Source organism: Acyrthosiphon pisum, chromosome X, assembly GCF_005508785.2.
Source record: "Acyrthosiphon pisum isolate AL4f chromosome X, pea_aphid_22Mar2018_4r6ur, whole genome shotgun sequence".
Taxonomy (NCBI): Eukaryota; Metazoa; Arthropoda; class Insecta; order Hemiptera; family Aphididae; genus Acyrthosiphon; species Acyrthosiphon pisum.
The window spans coordinates 82,187,645-82,207,563 of record NC_042493.1 but is presented as its reverse complement, the minus strand read 5'-3'; the positions used below and the strand labels follow the sequence as shown (position 1 = coordinate 82,207,563).

At 29.0% G+C, this 19,919-nt stretch overlaps 1 pseudogene; it reads right to left on the bottom strand.

Moving 5' to 3' along the window:
- Positions 1–1,890: 1,890 nt before the first annotated feature.
- On the bottom strand, positions 1,891–19,616 carry LOC100569160 (annotated as a pseudogene).
- Positions 19,617–19,919: the final 303 nt, after the last annotated feature.

Here is a 19,919-nt window from a genome sequence, read left to right as displayed (position 1 = left end):
CATTTTGGGGAAAAAATTGTCACTTCCTTTGTTCCTTTAAAAATACATTAATTCAATTCTGATTTATAGAATTTTTAAGTAGGTATTACCTAAAGATAATACATTTGAATTCCAGGGATTTTGGTACAAATATTAGAGTGTCCTGTGGCTATATGAACTTCTATTTTTCAAATGAGAATCTCCCCTTTTACTTTATTAAAAGTAAAAAAAGAGGATTCCGATTTTAAAAACAGAAGTTTGTATTGTAAATCATCATTCTTAAATGGTATAAAAAATCTCAAAGTATTCAAAAATCTTCAAGAGTAGGTATTTAGAAATTCTAAAAATCAGAATTTGAATATAATATGTACAATTTAAGTAAAAAAATATAGCGAGCATAGATACTTAAAAAATCACTATGTATAATATTAACGCAAAGCCTAACGAGGGGAATATCATTCGTTAATCAATAAACTATGCAATTATTGAAATATTTTAAACTGCAAAATTATAAATAATAATTTTTATTAATTACATTGAAACAAAATTACGAAAACCAAAATTATATTTATTTTGCCTATAGAATTTTAACTTTGAAAACAAATCCATAAGCTACCTATATTATTCGTAGTATTATTCACGTAAACTTTCAAAAGTAAATGTAAAATCTTTATCGTTATTTAATATTTTATTAGGTATATATACATATAGGTACAAGTAGAAGTATAGTATTATAAATCATACATATTTTTGTATGCAAAATGTTCATGATTACTGAATCCAACAGCGGATCCACTGCAGCAGGGTGGGTGAGCGGAGCCCTCGTGGCCTCGTCTGAGCCCTTTGTTTTTAAGGAGAGATAAAAACCTAACTCAACTTGCAGTACCTAGCACTATTAATTCAAAAAAACTTCCTCCTATTTATTACTTGAAACTTGTACTGTTATAATTTATATAGCGCCCTGCTCACACTATAATAATAGGCAAGTATGAAAAATTGCGTATAGGTACGATTAAATATATCGATAAATACTTTACGGGGTTCTTACTCCATACATATACCAGACACACGCCAAACAAATACAAAAAAAAAAGCCGCTGAGTGGATGGCGCTCCGCTGTACAGTAGATCAATGAATAATGAATTGTATTAAACTTGTACGAGACCCTAAAAAAATCGGAGGGGCCATGGCCAGGCCGACACTGGAAGTATGCCCAGTCGTCACGATATCCATTAAACGATCCAAAATGTCCACGCATCAGTGACTGAGGTGAAGGTATATAATATGATTGGCCAATCCACAGCGTATTGCACCTGGATGACCTGACTCACGTCTCACACAATGCACAATGGTTTCTGGCGGACTTACGCTATTGAAGAATGATGCAAATAATGGCGCAAATGATATTCCAATGATCACCGTACAATAAATTATTCTTATTGACTATAGTCAGTCCGGACTGTCTAACAGAGGTGATAGGTATTATAAACGGAGCTAAATAAATAAGTACTCGCCGAATTGTAAACGATATATTATGATTTATTGGTAGTCGTTGTATAAATGATCTGCAGATTCAGTATCCGCAAAACCAAAGAAAATTACAATGATTATTGTGTCATCTTACTGATGACGACAATGATAAAAAACATGTAACGTGTATATAAAAACGAATACGAACGAAACTTGGGAGCTGTCTTAATGGCGACCATATCCAGTACACACCACAGCAACACGACAGTAGTATAATAAAACCAAACTCTTTTTGGTATGTTGACACAAAATAAAAAAAAAACAAAATAAAAAATATATAAACTATGGCGGTGTTCACAAAAATCATTTGTTTACCCCAAACATATAATCGAAATATTACATGTATAACATTTAATTAATAAGAATAGAAAAAATACTAGAATTATTCGTTAGTTCCAATTTATTTTGTATTATTTCCAAAATTGAATCGTCGAGAATCGGCTGTAAACAATTCATTAGATTATTTTAGCATGCGCAATGTAGTAAAGTAAGTACCTTAAATACCTGAACTTCAAAATAAATCAATAAATCTTGCTGCTTATATTGGTATTATTATTCAGATACACAATTTTTGTGTTCTATCCAATCGTTAAATATATTATATGACAATTAAATAATTTATTTTAATTTGATGCATTCAACAAATATAAAACGATCAAAACAAAATAATATTGCTTAGGTTAGTATCTATCTACCGACATTATGCATACCAACACATTATGTATTCTGTACCGTGATTGACAGTAATAATTAACTGAGCACACCTAAAACGTAATAATATTATTTACAACGATTTTTCTCTTCGTCTTTTCAGGGATAATTGCAGCTGTGGGCGTATCTAAAAGCAAAAGCTGAAACGACTCGCCTCCAGTAATTGCCAACCATCTGACATCGGCTACGATGACCGACGGGCGACGGCCATGCAGTGACACTCCAATGCCAAATCATGGGTAAATATATGAACACCCACTTGACCTAGCAGTAAAATAATACCAATTTAAATTAATTTCGGTTTAATATTTACATACCTACCTATTATTAAATAGTTTTAGTAACTTCGACTTTGCTAACAATGTACTTCCTTTGTATACATACACAGGTAAGACATAAATGATTATTATAATATCGAATATTATTGTCGTTTATACGTCCTGTCGTTTATTGTACCTAGGTAACTTAATTGTTGGGACAGGAGCCAATAAATATTCAATGTAGTATGGCTTCATAAAACCCAGTAAAGATTTTGACAACGCTAACGTGGCCAACGTTTACACCCTGTAAATTGCTGAAATTTTTCCTAAAGATTCTGGCACATACACTTGCGAAGCGTTCAGCCGTTGTTCGATTTTCGTTTTTTGGGTTCTATGGTCACCTTTTTACCTTTACCACGTTCTACGAAAAATATATTGAAATATCGTTACATAATAGTGTTACGTTACGAACGATCATAACGTGGCCAAACCACCCAAGTTTGTACAATGCAATATCTTTGCCGTGGATGATATTATGATAATAATATAATAGACACGTTTCTTACCAACACTTATTTATTTTATTATAATTTTATAATTATTTATAATGAGATTATATAGACTCTGATAATAAATGTGTAACAATTATGTAATGACCTAAGTATGAAAAATACAAACAAACAGATTTGGAAAAACTAGTAACACTATAACACGTTTATCTACAGTACGGTTACCGAAATTAGAGCCGCGATCGTCGTGCAACTGGTGATCAAATATATTATCATCTCTTCGTAAACTGATTCCCCCCCTAAAGTAATTTTAAGCCCCCGTTTACACACCTACAAAATAAAAGTAAAAGGCGCACTCGTAATGTACGTTGAATAAGCAACCATCTCGAATACCAAAATATGCATTTTATAAAGCATGGGAAAATAGTTTAACACGTAGAACCATTGATTCCATAACGTTCGACCACCTTTAGCACAAAGATCGCAGATCTAATTTCGCTGGCTCAGAATCTAATAACTGAATTTCTTACTTTTTTGACGTCTGTAATTATTATTGTTTTGAAATATAATATTAATTGATATACAACATAAAATATAATATAAGTACTTATAATATTAGTTTTGTTTGTAGTGCCTACATTTATTGTTAATTATCGCAATGGCTTAATATAAAATATATGGTATATTATATCACAAGTTTTAGACATAATAAAACTGTTTTACTTAGTACCTACATACGTTTTGTATGGATATCTATATTTAAAGATCTTATGGTTTTTTTTTATTAATGGAAAGCATTTTATATACTCATTCTGTTTTATGTTTTAACTATATTATAATTATGATTCGTATTGCAATACCGATACGTATGTTTGATGTACCATGCGTGAATTATTAGATTGTTTCTACTTAGTACCTATTGTATTAAATATTTATGACTTACCTACTTAGCAATAAAAATTTAACAAACAGTAAATGCAATACAGTTATTAACACGCAAAATATTAGTACCTAACTATTTGTTTACCTACTTATATAAATTACTATCTGAATTACTCGGCGTTGCCCGGAAAAAAAATTCTGATTGATATAATTAGATATTATGGCGATGTATATTTATCTTATATGTTTTGATATGTATTTTACGTTATTTTATGAAATCTTGAAAAACCCCTATTTACCTATATTACATAAATTTAATTCTCTTTGGGTGTCATTTGTTTGCAATTTCTCTGTGTGGTATACGCATTTAAAATTTTATATAATTGAATATTTTTGTAATTAAAATTGAATATTGTACCTATTTAATTGAAAATTGTATGTAATTTCATATAAAATATGTGAAATATGAAACTAAATGTAAATTTTGTAAACAAATAGTATCAAAAAAATTCTCTAAATCAGGCATAAAAATTGTTAAAATAAGCAATTTTAAGGCGTTTTTTTACTGTTTAAAAAATCCAAGTGTGCCAGAATGAATAATATAATATATCTACTAATCTATCTCTGTACCAAATGTCATTTCGATCAGTCCAGTCGTTTATTGATGTATAAAGGACACACAGCCAGACAGACACACACACAAACATTCATTTTTAAATGTATAGATTTGAGTTTATATTGTGTATTTGTACCAATACATATTTAATCATTAAGTGTGTGTCGTGTGTGCCCCGATTATGATGTATACTATCCAACACCACTCAATATATGATATTTTTTTAATAAAATTGTAAAATTTTATTCTTATTCATAATTCATAAGATGACTTTATCTTTGATGTGGCATTTTTATTTTTACCACAGCGTAGATAACTTTTAAATTGATAATTAATTTGTAAACATTCGTTAATTTTGTAAGAGTTTTGTTTAGTATTTAAACTTATGCAGGATTATTAAATCGAAAAAACATAGTCGATATATTACAAAATATATATACATATACCTAGTCCTCATCTATATCTACAAGGATATATTGCGAATAATCTAGTACCATCTATATTCTCAATTGTTTGCTGTATTGGTATCCTTAAGGCTTAAATTTAAGCTACCAGCTACTTAGAGCGTATAGTTGTCGCTGATGTTTTATTTTATTTCTAATCCTTATTTGTATTTGTCTCTATTTGATATATGTATTCTCCAACAAATAATAAAATAACAATAAATATGTAAGTTGCGTGTCTAGTAGAAATACGTGGTGTAAAAAAGGAACATAATGAAAATGTTGAAACAATAATTATTGACATCGCAAGAATTATAGACGTCGATATTAATCTTTTTGATACTGAAAATGCATACCGAAAATGATCAAATCGTAAATTGTAAGTACCTCAAATAAAGTCAAAGAATTTTCTTAAAAAATAGAATAATTCATTAGAAAACAGGGGAAAATCGGGGAGTTCAAAGGATCAATAATATATATTTATGAAAGCTTAATAACTTACAACAGGAAACTACTTTGAGAGACTAGATCAAAAGCAAAAGAACTTGGATACCGATATATCTGAACAAAAAATGGCATATTCTCCTGCAAAAAAGACGAAATGACCAAAAAAACACAAATACAAAGTATCGATGATGATCTGTGTTTTTTATAAGTTATCTATATTTGTGTGTATAACGCTTCATCGTTACATCCAACCATCGTTTTAATCTGTACAATGTTAGCTAGTTACGTACATTTTATTAATTATACAATATTACACAATATTTATATTTTACTTACATCTCATAAATAGACATTATAATATATAATAATATATATATATATATATAACATTAAGTAGGTTAAGTATATATAATCACAATCAATAGACCATGTTAATTCAGCACTTCTTTCAAACTACTAAACTACCTACACTATATCAAAAAAAAATTAGACGCAATTTATAATATTGAATAATCATCGAATTTTTACTTTTATGCACTATTTAACCTCAAATTCAACAAAATCCATTACTTTTTAATTTATTTTCAGTACACAATTATACCATTACCATTATTTTGATGAAAATGAAAATCATAGTACCTACCTACAAAGTTAAGCCAATTTTAGATGGATAATACGTATTTTTCGAACTACTAATGGCTGACAATATACTTAGTAATAACTTTGCCAACGACTATAATCAAATAATTACTTATAATGATACATGGGAAGCAGGGCTTGCAGTTGGAAAAAAAATCCGTTATGTTATTTACAATTAAAACGTTAAAACATTTTGCGTTTATCGTTATTTAAAATAGTTTTAATACCTATTAAATTTAAAAATAATAACTAATACAGGTAGGTAATGGCCCGGGTACGGAGTATAATATAGGTGATTAATTCTTAGATTGTTTGCATGAAATAAATGTTTCTACAAAACCAATAGACCTTTTAAATAAATAGATTTTAAAATATTTCGTTTTGAGTTATTTTTTGTTCAATGATATTCTATAAATTACGTTTTGCGTTATGTTTTGTTTAATGATATATAATATATTTTGTTAATCGTTATGTTTTGTTTTGTTCTGCGGTATTTAATTATTTTTGATTCGCTTTCCCGTTTCCGCTATAATAGCGCTTACAAATTTCAATCGTTTTTTTGTCAAATTTAACGTTTGCAAGCCCCGATGGGAAGACATGAATGCAATATTAAATAGGGATCAGTCATTAAATAGTATACATCTTAACAAGAAGTGCTAATAAAAATGTTGACGAATTTGCTTAATGTTAGATAATCAAACAATATTTTTAATATTTAATTATTTTAACAGAAGCTTGGCTAGGCTTATTTAATCAATTTCAAATTCCAAACTATACTATGTTCAAAACTACAAACTACATAAATCGAAATGAGGAAATAATTGCTTCTATAAATAATTCAATCATAAATAAACAAGTAACTGATTTAAACACTCATTTTATGTCTAGTCTAGAAATAAATTGTAAAAATAAAAATTCAAACATCACAGTATATGGAATTTGTAGACCTCCCCAAACTGATATTAATTCCTTTTTAAATGGATTTGAACAAAAACTATTCTATATAGATTCAGAGCCAATAAAAGTAACTACACGGTAATAAAAGGTGATTTAAATATAGATATAATCAATAATGGTACAGATAAATTAATATAGCTTTATTAAAATCTAATAAATTAACAAATGTTAAAGCATTTGTTGCCTATACTTCTTTAGCTGATCATTACTCAATAGTTACCATTATAAGCCACCTAGTTTGCAACAGGAACAATACCCACCAAATTTAAAAATCATAAAACAAGTTGATTACTCAAAGCTATCAAGATAAACCAAAAAACTACGATTAGTTAACAGTAGTGAACAACTCTAATGTAAATTCTGCGGCGAAAAAATTATCAAAATTTTAAAAAATTAAGAAAATAATTTACAATTTACAATATACTACCATTAAAAAACTAAAGACAGCAACTCTTTTAAGATTCTTAAAAAAAATACACTTATGGCTATTACAATAACAAAATATAGACAAACTCATAACAAATGTATAGGATTACTGCATTACTTATCATAATAGTTATACAACTTTAGTAATTATTATTAATTTTAGTTTTATATTGCCATATTATATTGTATAATTAACTACACATTTTTTTTAAATAATACTACATTATAATATCATATTATATAAGCAAAGAAAAGAAAATATGTATTTACTTAAATTCATATTCTAGTTATGTGAGAAATGTACCTATATAACAAATTGTATTTATTTAATTTATATGAACTGTTTAATGAATTTATATTTCATATTGTTAACTCATGGGCCCCCACACGAATATGTTTAGTAGGCCCCATTATCTGCTAGAAGAATAAATAAAAAAAAAAAAAAAATAGTACCTATGTAATATTGATATAAACACAATATTGTTCGTTAATGAATTATTATATGATTGGTTTGCAATCGTAATATTCATAAGTTTTTTTTTACATACTACAGTCCGTATTTTTTCTATGGAATTAATCGTAATGTATGAGAACGGTTACATATAAAATAAATAAGGGGGACGGAGTGGCCGAGCGGACTAAGGCGTCTGTGGCGACGCACACCGACGCCGGTTCGATACCTCGGCCATGGGCGGCATTTTTCTTCGGGAAAGTCACGGTGTCCGGAGAACAAGTGCTGCCATCCCCTGCCCGGGCATGACAGATACCTACGGGTGCCCAAATCAAAAATTATACCAAAAATAAACACACACGTGTTCCTCACATACCAACAAAAAACCTACAAACAAAACAAAAATAGCTAATGGCCCAAGTTACCGAGCTTAAGCTCAATAAAAAAATAATAAATAAATAAATATAAACTAAAAAAGTAGGGAACATACTGTTATTTTTATTAATTTATTAAAAATATTATATATAATTATCAGCTAAAATAATATAAGCCAAAAAATGTTCGACCAAGATATGGTTCTATATTTAATATACATTGTCCAATTAATTATTTTTTGGCTTAAATTCAGACTAGACACAATATTTTATGCACTCCTGTTAAAGCTATCCATGTACCTACGCTTATCTATTGGGCCACTAACAACCCACAACCAAACTTTCTCATATACCTACATATTATCCACCCCTCTTACGCCCCACCCAAATAAAAAAATAATACTTACCGTGAAGAAATAAAATATAATTTAAAATGGTAGACACGAGACAGTATTTTATAAATTAAGACACAGACAATAAATTTTGTGTATTGTTATTAAGTACCGAAGTAAAATATTAATATTTCATATTTAGTCACTGTTAAAGTAACCGCATCTACTTTTCTTATTCGTTAAAAAAGTAACAACTTTCATATAGTAAATACAAAATACATTTTATAGTATTTATTGGAATTGAACTGGAAAATCGCAGTGCAGGATTGTGCGGCATATGCCATTTCGGAATATTTCGTTATGCCGTTAAAATCTCAATTATGTGTACTTGTGAATTTGAAATAAATTGTCATTATTTTATATGATGCTCCAATTCATCGAAAGGGATATATTATCCTCATGTATAATATAATATACATATCAAATATAATTATACATTGATAATTAATTAAACCTAAGTTATTTCAGTGTACGCTTTCCGTTATTATCCGCAGTGAAACATGCATTAATCATACCGGACAATATAATATCATAAAATAAAATATGGCTAAACGTACTGAATCGTCCGTAAAATCCCCGTACGTCATTATGGAACATGACAACCATCATGAATTTAAAATAAATAATAATTATAATATATAATTACGTTGAATGTAGGCCGATTTGTAGACTGTGGTTGTCGCGATAACGAATACCAAAGCACCAACAAAAGCACGCCGGAAATGACGCATACCGGAAACGTGACCATGTTGAACGTTTTTTGGGCTTGTGCAAAAGAGACGGACAAGCAGAAGCATATGGCAGCGATGAGTGAAATAAAAAAAAGAAGTTTTTTTATAGATATAACAATATTACCATATTATAGACATATTTTACAAACGGGAGAAAATAACATTTTTCCCCTATAATTATACGTATATCCGTTTTTAACTATAAAAATGAAGACGTAGTCTGCGCTTTTACGTAATACCTAAGTGGCTAAGTACGTACCTAAGATTATTAAATTGACCAATGACAATATTTAAAAATGATTTTGGTGCAAATTATAGTATTATTATTTTAAATGTAGGTACTTAATAATTAATATAATGAATAATAATTATTGCGTTTAAAAATCACGTTTCCGAGTAGATAGATCTCGACTTAATAATATTCTTATAGGACGCACTAGATCATACCAAATTAAACGTTCATTTATAGAAAAGAAAAAAAACTGTATCTTAGCTATCAACTGCTCGGTGGTTTTTTTGTGATAACCTCATAAATTTAGACCTTGAAAATTCGAAAAATTATTGGATACGTCTTTAAGTGTTAGATTCAATGTGCAATTATTGTTCTAATCTGTGGATTTTCTACGTAAAATATTCTGTGATTTTATGTTTGCTGAAAAAACACATTGAAAAATAAAATTGTTATCTAAGACAAGTAAATACGTGTAATTATGTTATGTGAACATAATAATATCATATCGTGCAAAAAAAAAAACATTTTCGCAGAGGAGACGGTCGTTCGTGCATTACCCCTCGACCATCCACTGCATGTGGGTTATGCCACTGCAGTTTTTATCTTCGGGTAGATAAATATGACATATACGCGATTACTTTTCAGCCAAATCGTTTATAGGTTTATTTGTGATGTTAATTCCATGAATTCACAATTACTTCGTCAGTAGGTCAAAGGCGTGATATTGACGTGAAACACGGTTGTTGGCTTTTATCCAATAGATTTTTTTTGAAGAACATCATATATCTTCTTTAAAAAAATTTTAATAATCAAAATTATATTGTAAAAGATTGTAATTTAATAACTAATAAACGCAAAAATAAAACCATCCTACACACAAATAATTCGCCGATTATTTTTAAATTACTAATGCTAAATGATTCCTAAATATAAAAATATATTTAAAAATAAATGTATAATATTATGTACAGTTAAAAGTAGTTTTTAAAATATGTGTACCTCATTATAAGGCGTGCTTGAAAACAATTGATAATCAAATACCAGCTATATAGTATGGTAATTTTGGTGAGCAAAGATTTATAGTGATCCTAAAATGAATTTGAACTGAATTCGACCGAATGATACTTACGGTAAATCAGAATAATTATGACCGAGATACGACCAGTGTTTTTTGTTGTAGTCTGCAAATTTGAACCATTGAAAATTGATGATAATTGTCCCATGAGGGGTGCGCAACAACGGTCGGCATTGTCTCTGACATTACACTGTTCGGAATCATCGTCCCTAAACCGCAAAATCAGAACACAAGTACACACGAGCGTGTACACCATCAATGTACCGATCGACATCATATCCATTAACTGTTGGAGATTGAAGATGCTGGACAAAGTCGCTAAACACATATAAATTGTTTATCACTAATTTATTTCATATTACGTATTATACCTATAATATTATTACATTATGATATTAAAGGTACCTAGGAAGGTGTATAGGTAGCGAAAGTGTACAGAAAAGATTGATGCTACACGAACAGTATCAGATTTATTTATTCAAATGATAATGATACTATTGTATTTATGGAGCTATTGAATTATATTTCAATAAGATATTAAAGTTAAAGGTTTATAAAAAAAATTGAGGTTAAAAATATATAGGTAGCCTCATTACTCATTAGTTGTTTAGATTGTAATTCGGTAAATACCGTGCAATCAAACTTATAACATTAACATTATATAATAAATCGAATTGACCAATATAGTTAGTGAGCTTAACATGAAAACTATAAAATCAACTTGTTTGGAAGATGGGTAACAAATTATTTGAATGTTTAGGTATCTCGTTTTAATTATTATGAAATACTTATAATATTATATATTGTAACAACTCGCATACGTCTATATTGTATTATTGTCTATACATTTTATTTGTACTCGTACTTACCAGCAAAAGCTCCACATATAAATGTACCCCAAAATGGAGTTTTTGTCTTGGGATCAATTTTGGAAAAAATGTGAAACAATAACCCGTCGGATGCCATGGAGTACAATATTCTCGGTAACGGAAACAGCGTACCGATCATGCTAAAAACAAGATTTATTTACATTTACGAAATGATAATTTTATTGTTTGCCATTTACTGGTATAATAATATAATAATATTATATTAATATATGGCACATTGCCACGTGTAATGATTGATAATATACGTATTCACTATTCAGGTATTAAGAAAAAAAAAGCGCCAGTCCACACTGATGAGTGTGTTATCTTTTTTTAATGGAATTAGTAAGTATTCCATACAAATTTCAACCACGCTAAATTTTGACATGTGCATAAAATACGATTATATGAATCAACAAACACCTGAGGTTTTTTTGCAATCAGCATTCGGCGCCACAATCTCTTCTCCTACGCACATGCTATGTTCAGTTTGAACAGTTTTAAGACCATATTATATCTAATATACCATTGTACCCACTTATTGTGCATACGTGCAGTCGTATAATACAACATAATATTATAATATAATATTAATACATTAATTTATTATAATGTTATACATTTATACTACCGGGTTGTTTTGATGGATGTTTATAGTTAGTTAATATATGTACCTAGGTATATCGTATATTATATTGTACTTATATTGTACTTGTATATAACTTACAAATCATTTAGGCTACATTTCGAAATGGCACATTGCATTTAAAATTAATAATTACAGGTTAGAAAAAAAATAGGTATTTGTTTTGACTAACGTAAATAGCTTGTGTACATACTTTGTGCATAGAGCGAACACTGCTCCGATTGTTACAATCCATTCGACTATAGGCCATTCCAATTGTTGGTATATGTATGGGAAAGGAGCTTCCGAATCCTTGTATAAAAGAAAAGTAAAACGAATATTGAAAAGTTATAATTAATCAAGGAAGAAATGGCCAACGGTTAAAAAAATACATTGTTAAACTCCAACAAATTAGACGAAGAATCCAAATTTAAAAAAAATATATATATTTTAACTCGGATATTTTAGAAAATGATATTTTGTCCTAATTCTCGTTATGATCATACAACTTGAGTAAGTTTAATAAATTTCATAGAAAAAAAGTAAAAGTTCAATTTCTGTACCGTTTAATTATGTACGTCCAGACACAGTTTCTTTTTATTTATTATTTTCCTACAGTGGACATTAACAATGTTCTAAAAATAAAACTACAATCGTGATTATCTTAATTGGATATATTTTTTGTAAACAATATGACTACTAATTTGAAAAAAAACCATCAAAATCAATTATTGAAATAGTAATTTGTTTATTTACACTCTAACTTCCAGTCTGTTAAATTTTAAAATTGTTTTTATATACCTTGACAAATTAACTCTATTTGTATATCCAAAAAATAAAACTATAAAATAACTATAGTAAAATTGCATTGATTAAATTAATCAATTGATTATGGCTATCGTAGAATTCAACTGTTGGTACATAAGTCTTTTTTTGTTTCGGTTATTGACAAACAAAGCATTTTTATCATGTTTATTGAACGTTTTGAATTCTTGTAGTTAAAAAACATTGAACCCGTGAGAAAATGAAAACGTAGGTTTTGCATTATGCAAACACTGTGATTTATGTATAAGAGTGCTACATGATCATAATAATTCTTGTTGCCAATTATATACAACCCTACCTTTACATAATGGAACTGCTCTATAGTCACCGTAAATACTGATGATTAACTAACCTAACCTACCTATAGGTATTTTAAATTGTATATTCCAAAAACAAATTAAAAAAGATCTTCTGATAATATTAATATAAATTATTATATCTACAGGTAAATTCTTGTTTTATTAATGTAATGGTACAAAATATGGTTTTTAATTTACTGACATTACTTGTTGCATAGAACCATTATTAAACTAAACTTCGAGATTAGAGGAGTAATTTTTCAGTAAGTAGCTATTGAGGAATTTATTTTTTACAAGACAATAAAACATGAGTGATTGACTCTGCCAACTATAACTAATAAATTATATGAGTCTCGCTCACAGTTCAAAAAACATCCAGTACCTACGCTATACGAAAGTTCATACAAATAAAAACTAAATCGTACCTAGTGATGTAAATTTTCATGAACATTTTTTTTGGTGAAAATTTTATAATTCATCATATTAATTTCTTAACAAATAAATCTTTTGATATTATATAGTTGTAGTATATTTAACCTTCATAATTATATTTTAAAATATGTACTTTTAGTACCATTTACTCATTTTAATATAATGTTGGTATTATTCTAATGAACATAATATAGCAAATTCAAAATGCAAATCATTAAATATATATAATAATATATACCTATATCAATATATAATATTTAACTCTTTAATATATGTGCATTTTTATCTTTTATTAAAAATGTTGTATTTTTACTTCAGTATAAATTATGAGTGTATAATCGTTTTGTTACAATTATTGATTTTTCAATTTTACCCAAATTATATTTATTTTTATTATAAGTGTTTTGTTTGACTCTGACGTTATATTTGTTACAATGTAAACAAAAATGAAACAGTAATTTTATAAAGTATTCAAATATATTTAAACTTAAAAATGAATTAATTTAAGAAAAGTACAAAAAAAAAAATTTTCAGAAATTTTCAATGAAAAAAAACATTTTCAAGCTTACATCTCTAATCGTACCTATACTGATTCAGTTTATACTGTAATGCAGAATCCTATAAAACAAAAATAAATAGACGTGCACATAACACTTATATTTACATATAGTACATATATACACAGACATTCAACATTTAGTTCAATTAGCATGCGTATATTTTCGCAAGTGTACACTGAACAGGTAAATTAACGTAACAAAGTGTGTAGGTAGGCGAACTATGCGGCTGTGAATAAATAAATCCTAAAGCAAACATGTATCCGTGAAAACCTTCACATTGCCATTTCTTCCTAAATATGTTTTTATTGTACAGTGTATGGATTCACCAAGAGTGCTAACCTCCATTTTCAAATTTTATTCAAATTCTGATTTTTGGAATTTTAAATATAGGTACCCATTATTGAGTACCATATTTTAAACTTAAAAAAAAATATATTTACTACTTAAAGAGTATTCTGTGACGTAACAACATTGTGCTTTTCAAATGAAAATTTCACTTTACCATATTAAATTATCTAGTGGATATTTTTTTTTGAAAATTTTCAAAAAATTCAAAATGTTAAAGAGTACTTTCTCAGTTATTGAAATGTTTATACTAAGAGCAATAGTCCAAAAAAATGTTTTACAAAATTATAAAATATATATTGTAATGTTGATCTAGTATTATACTTAGACCATTTTTACACATAATCTATAAATGTTGATAGATTCATGTTAATTATTACTAAAATATTAAAATCACCGTTGTCCCTATATCTATTCCTAAGCCCGTAGATCTATGAATTATTCCTAGTAACTACTCGTTCAAATTTTTCAGAAAAATTATCCACTAAATAATTACAGTAGAAAAGTCGTTCTCGTTTTAAAATTGGAAGTTTGTATATCTACGGGACACTCCTTAAAAAGTACAAAAAAATTTCAATAATTTGAAAATGTGGTCTTAAAGTATATTAATTAAGAGTTTAAAAAATAATATTTTGAATAACTACATTATTAATGAAAAAGGGGGTGAGCATGCTTTATGAATAACTCTGTATATAAATTATGATTAGAAAATGTTGACATAATATTTTAACGTAGGTAGGTATAAGCTATAAGACAGTTGTACCTGTAAATAGTATGGCCACATGAGTGTCAATACGATAGCGACGCTGCAATACGAAAACGTGATGATGAATAACGATATAACGCTATTGCCAAAGGTCTTTTATAGGTCGTTTGGCTTCTTCTCCTAGATTAATTCCAAAAAAACAAAATTGTATTAGTCGCCTGACAAATGTGAAAACTCGTAAAATTTACAAGTCATCATTAAACGTACTCGACGTAAAGTAATTTTATACTAATATAGGAGTAATTAATTTATAAATCCTTAAATCCATAACGCTTAAGTTTCAAATGTTTACCGGTAGTGGCTACGGCGTCGAATCCGACAAATCCGTAAAAGCACGTTGCGGCTCCTACAAACACTCCGGACCATCCAAATGGCAAAAATCCGCCTTCTCCGCCTTTAGCATCTAGTGGTATATCCTCTTTTGGTATGTTCCAATTGTGAGTATCGACTACAATTATTTACACAAGCTATATAATATTATAACAATAGATTCGGTATGAATCCAAACCAAAGTGTAGTAAATTGTATTGCAGTTAGTTTATACGCATCGCATTTAAACTTTACCATTGTTATATTTGTTAAATTATTTAAAAAATATTTAATCTAGATATTGAACAAATATATTTGTTATAAATATTATATATAAGTATAATATTTTTCTTAGGTCTTATAATTTCCTGAAAATAACTATTTCTACGTACTTTTAAATAGGCCAGTGATGACAACTATGGAAACTGTAAGCAGGTTGACAACAGTAAATGTCTTGTTGAGTATAGACGATTCTCTCATTCCCCATGCAATCAAAACTAAACAAAAATAATTAAATAAAAAATTACTTCAGTAGTAGGTACCTATATTAATATATAATGCATATTATTTACCGAATATACTACTTAAAAAATATACTGTTACAGTATATACCTAAAAAGGAAAACATATGATGGGATTGAGAAACGATTAAATACCAATATTATAATACTATGGAAAAGATTAAGTGAACAATAAATGGGGAATATAATAAAAATGTCGGAAAAGTATACTGTCATGCAGATTCATTTAACAATCAATAAAAATAACGTGAATAGGTGGTATGTATTACAATCTATATTTTAAATATCGAAAATAAGTATAATATATAAAATTTAAAATATATCACAGCAATCGATAATTTTGCTATTACTTTTATGACAAATTGACAAAATATATTTTTTGAATAACGTACCTATATTAAACAAACTTTTGCATAAATTAAATACGAAAAATTCGAAATAATACTATCAAAAAAGAAAAATTTAATTTCTACGGTGAAAAAATTAAGAAATGTAATAACGACCCTAAATTGATATGAAAAACTATTAAAGAAGCCACACAGGAGCTTCAAAATAATGAAAGTAAAACTTTATATATAGAAATAAATAATACTATATTATACACAACTACACAAGTGATACTCAACCTTTTAAAATAGCTGATTAATTCAAAATTGGGGGGGCTGGGGAAATGTACCTTAATTTAAAGTTTTACCGGACCGTACAAAGTGTCCGCGTTCTGCCATGTGCATTTTTACCCGATAGTACAAAGTGCTAGCGTTATGCATTTTAAACAATGGACTATACAAAGTGACCGTTTACCTAGTGAAATACATGAATTAAAACAATTTATTTGCTGTATATATAATTATTATTATTAAGTTTTAATTTTAATTGTAATTTATTATAATTCTATACTTAAATAAAAGTGCAGAATAACTAATAGCGACATTCAATATAATATGAAATGTGGGGTGACCCAATATACATATTACATAAATTATACATACGCTTTAGGCATATTATATCTATGCGGCCCGTACCTCTAACGCCGTAGGTATATATATTACGGGCAAAGTAGCGGTGGGAGACATAAGCGCCAAAATGAGAAGAAAAAAAAAGTCGGATCGTACAAAATCGCCAAAATTATATCGTACATAAGCGCCAAAATCCTAGGTACCTGTGTGCCACGGTTAATAGATATTAAATAACAAATATTAAATTTAGAACTATATTGTTCAAAAACTCCAAACGTTTAATCTTAATCGACAAATGTATAATCTGACAAAGAATTGTACAATGAAAAAAATACCAGGATGGTGAAATAAATCGTGTAGAATATGTGAAAAAAGTGGGATTAAAAAATCAACCAATTTATTAAATTTATAATTTATTATTGACATTTTTTTTTTATAAAATCTCAACCGATGTATTAAATTTATATTGGTTTGCATGTATATCATAATTTATGATTTATTAATTTTATAATATAATATAATATACTAGCTGATCCCGTGCACTTCGTTTCCCGGCAACCAATAATTATTATCATAATAGCTTCAAAACCTATGGCAACCATTTATAAACAAAAATTTCCATATGAAATATCAAAATCCCTGTTTGAGCACCTCCCGGGGTTGGTCCTCTCCCTTTTTAAATTAGTTTATCCTCTGCTCAGAGGTATAATCTATCTATGTATATAAACATATCTGATCCCGTTCACTTCGTTGCCCATTAAAATTGCCAACTCTATATGAATAATATGTTATACAGATCACCATGGCAACCATTTATATACAAAACATTCCATCAGAAATTTCAAAATAATATATAATTGGTTGCCATGGTAATATGGTGACACACACGGACGGATATCTCAAAATAATATATAAATGGTTGCCATGGTAACATGGACACACACACTGACACACATACATTCATTTTTATAAGATATATCAATTTTGAAAAAAACTACTTAATATATAAAATATTTATTTTGGCGCAAGTGATATGTCATTTTTGCAACTTTGGCGCTTATTTCATATGTTGGGTATAACAGGTATAAAATATTATATTGGCGCTTATGTCCTACAAATTTTGGCGCAAATGATAGGTCATTTTTGTACCTTTGGCGCTTATGTCATATAGCCCAAAGTAGGAAATTGTGCATTGTGCACACTGCACAGTGCCCGGTCAATGTACACAATTCTCGTTTTTCGAGGGCAAAGTTGGAATAAGTTAAAATTGTCCGGGTATTGTATACAGTGCCCATTTAGATTTGGGCACTATAGGTTAAATATTGAACATATTAATAATCAAATATTAGTTGCCTTATAATAATTTTTAAATCTAGCAATCCTAATAAGCATCCAATATGGTACTTCCTACTGAAGAATTCGTATTTTTATCTAAAAGTGGTTTGACATGAAAAATATGAATATTATTTATTATTAAATTATTGTTATTTTAATAGTTTTAATTTAATTGATTATTACTAAAAAGTAATCTTAGGCTCGTAAGATAGCATTATATTACTTTATTTATCAACACGTACAAAACTATTATGGCACTTTTAATTACAAAGTCGACCAAACTTTTTGCATTTACACCGTTTTGCTTTTATATAATAATACAGTAGTAACGATAGACTACGCTACGTCATGACAATATTATAATCATTCGATTTCTAGTAGGTAGGGGTTTTATGATTAGATAATGCAATGTTATCTAGATTTTACTATTTGCAATTATAGTGTTCGAGCAAATGTGCAATATACTAATATACTATGTGATCACTTTTTCGTTGAAATTACGGATCGCTTCGTATTATCGACAGCTTTCATCGCGTATATTGCGTACAATTAGAGAGGTATCTTGTAATTTGTAAGTCGTGGTATCAAACGAATAAAATATGTAAGAATTGTTTTAGTGTTAATGTTACGTATAAATACCATTCGACAAAGATGTGCAGCGCAGTAGTAAATTCACTTTGCCCACTTGAATCCAGAGAGGTACACTTTGCCCGGGTAATCTCGTACAATGCCAGATTTTCTACTTTCCCCATAACATATACACTGCGTGCGCAGAAATCCATAAACACCACTGAGTATACACTGCATGCGCAGTGATTTTTAACATCCTAACTAACCGTTCTATCGAACCGCTACCAAGGTCATTGAGCGCAAAGCTCACATTAGTCACGTTGCCCCGGAAAAGAGTTCATCTCTGAGAACGGTCGTATAGCAAGAGCGCTAGGGCCCTGTGCAGCTATTAGAGTGCAAAGACTAATCGATGCAACTCCCGGCCTTCCGTCACAACAAAACCCAATAGGACAAATTACCGTGCTGCAAACAATCAAGCTAATACCAATCTACAAATTCTAGCTTTAGAATCCAATGCGTACGCCGAGAGGTTCGCGACTTTTGCAGACATGGCCCAGTCACCCGAACTTACTAAAAGTTTCGATAAGCTAGTTTCGGAATTCTTAGTATTTTTATTCAAAGCAAATAACCTGCTGCCTGGACCGCAGCATCTCGCAATCACGTCACCTACTACCAAAAACGCAAACAAGAGCGAGAAAACAACATGGACCACCGGCACAAAGACTCGTCGAACCCGTAACGTGCGTCGAAACAGCAGCGACTAAGGACGCGAGACCGCTACTATTACGATCTCGCCCAAAGGCAATACGCCAATCAACGGCGTAAGGTGGCGAATCATCTACTGAATACGTCA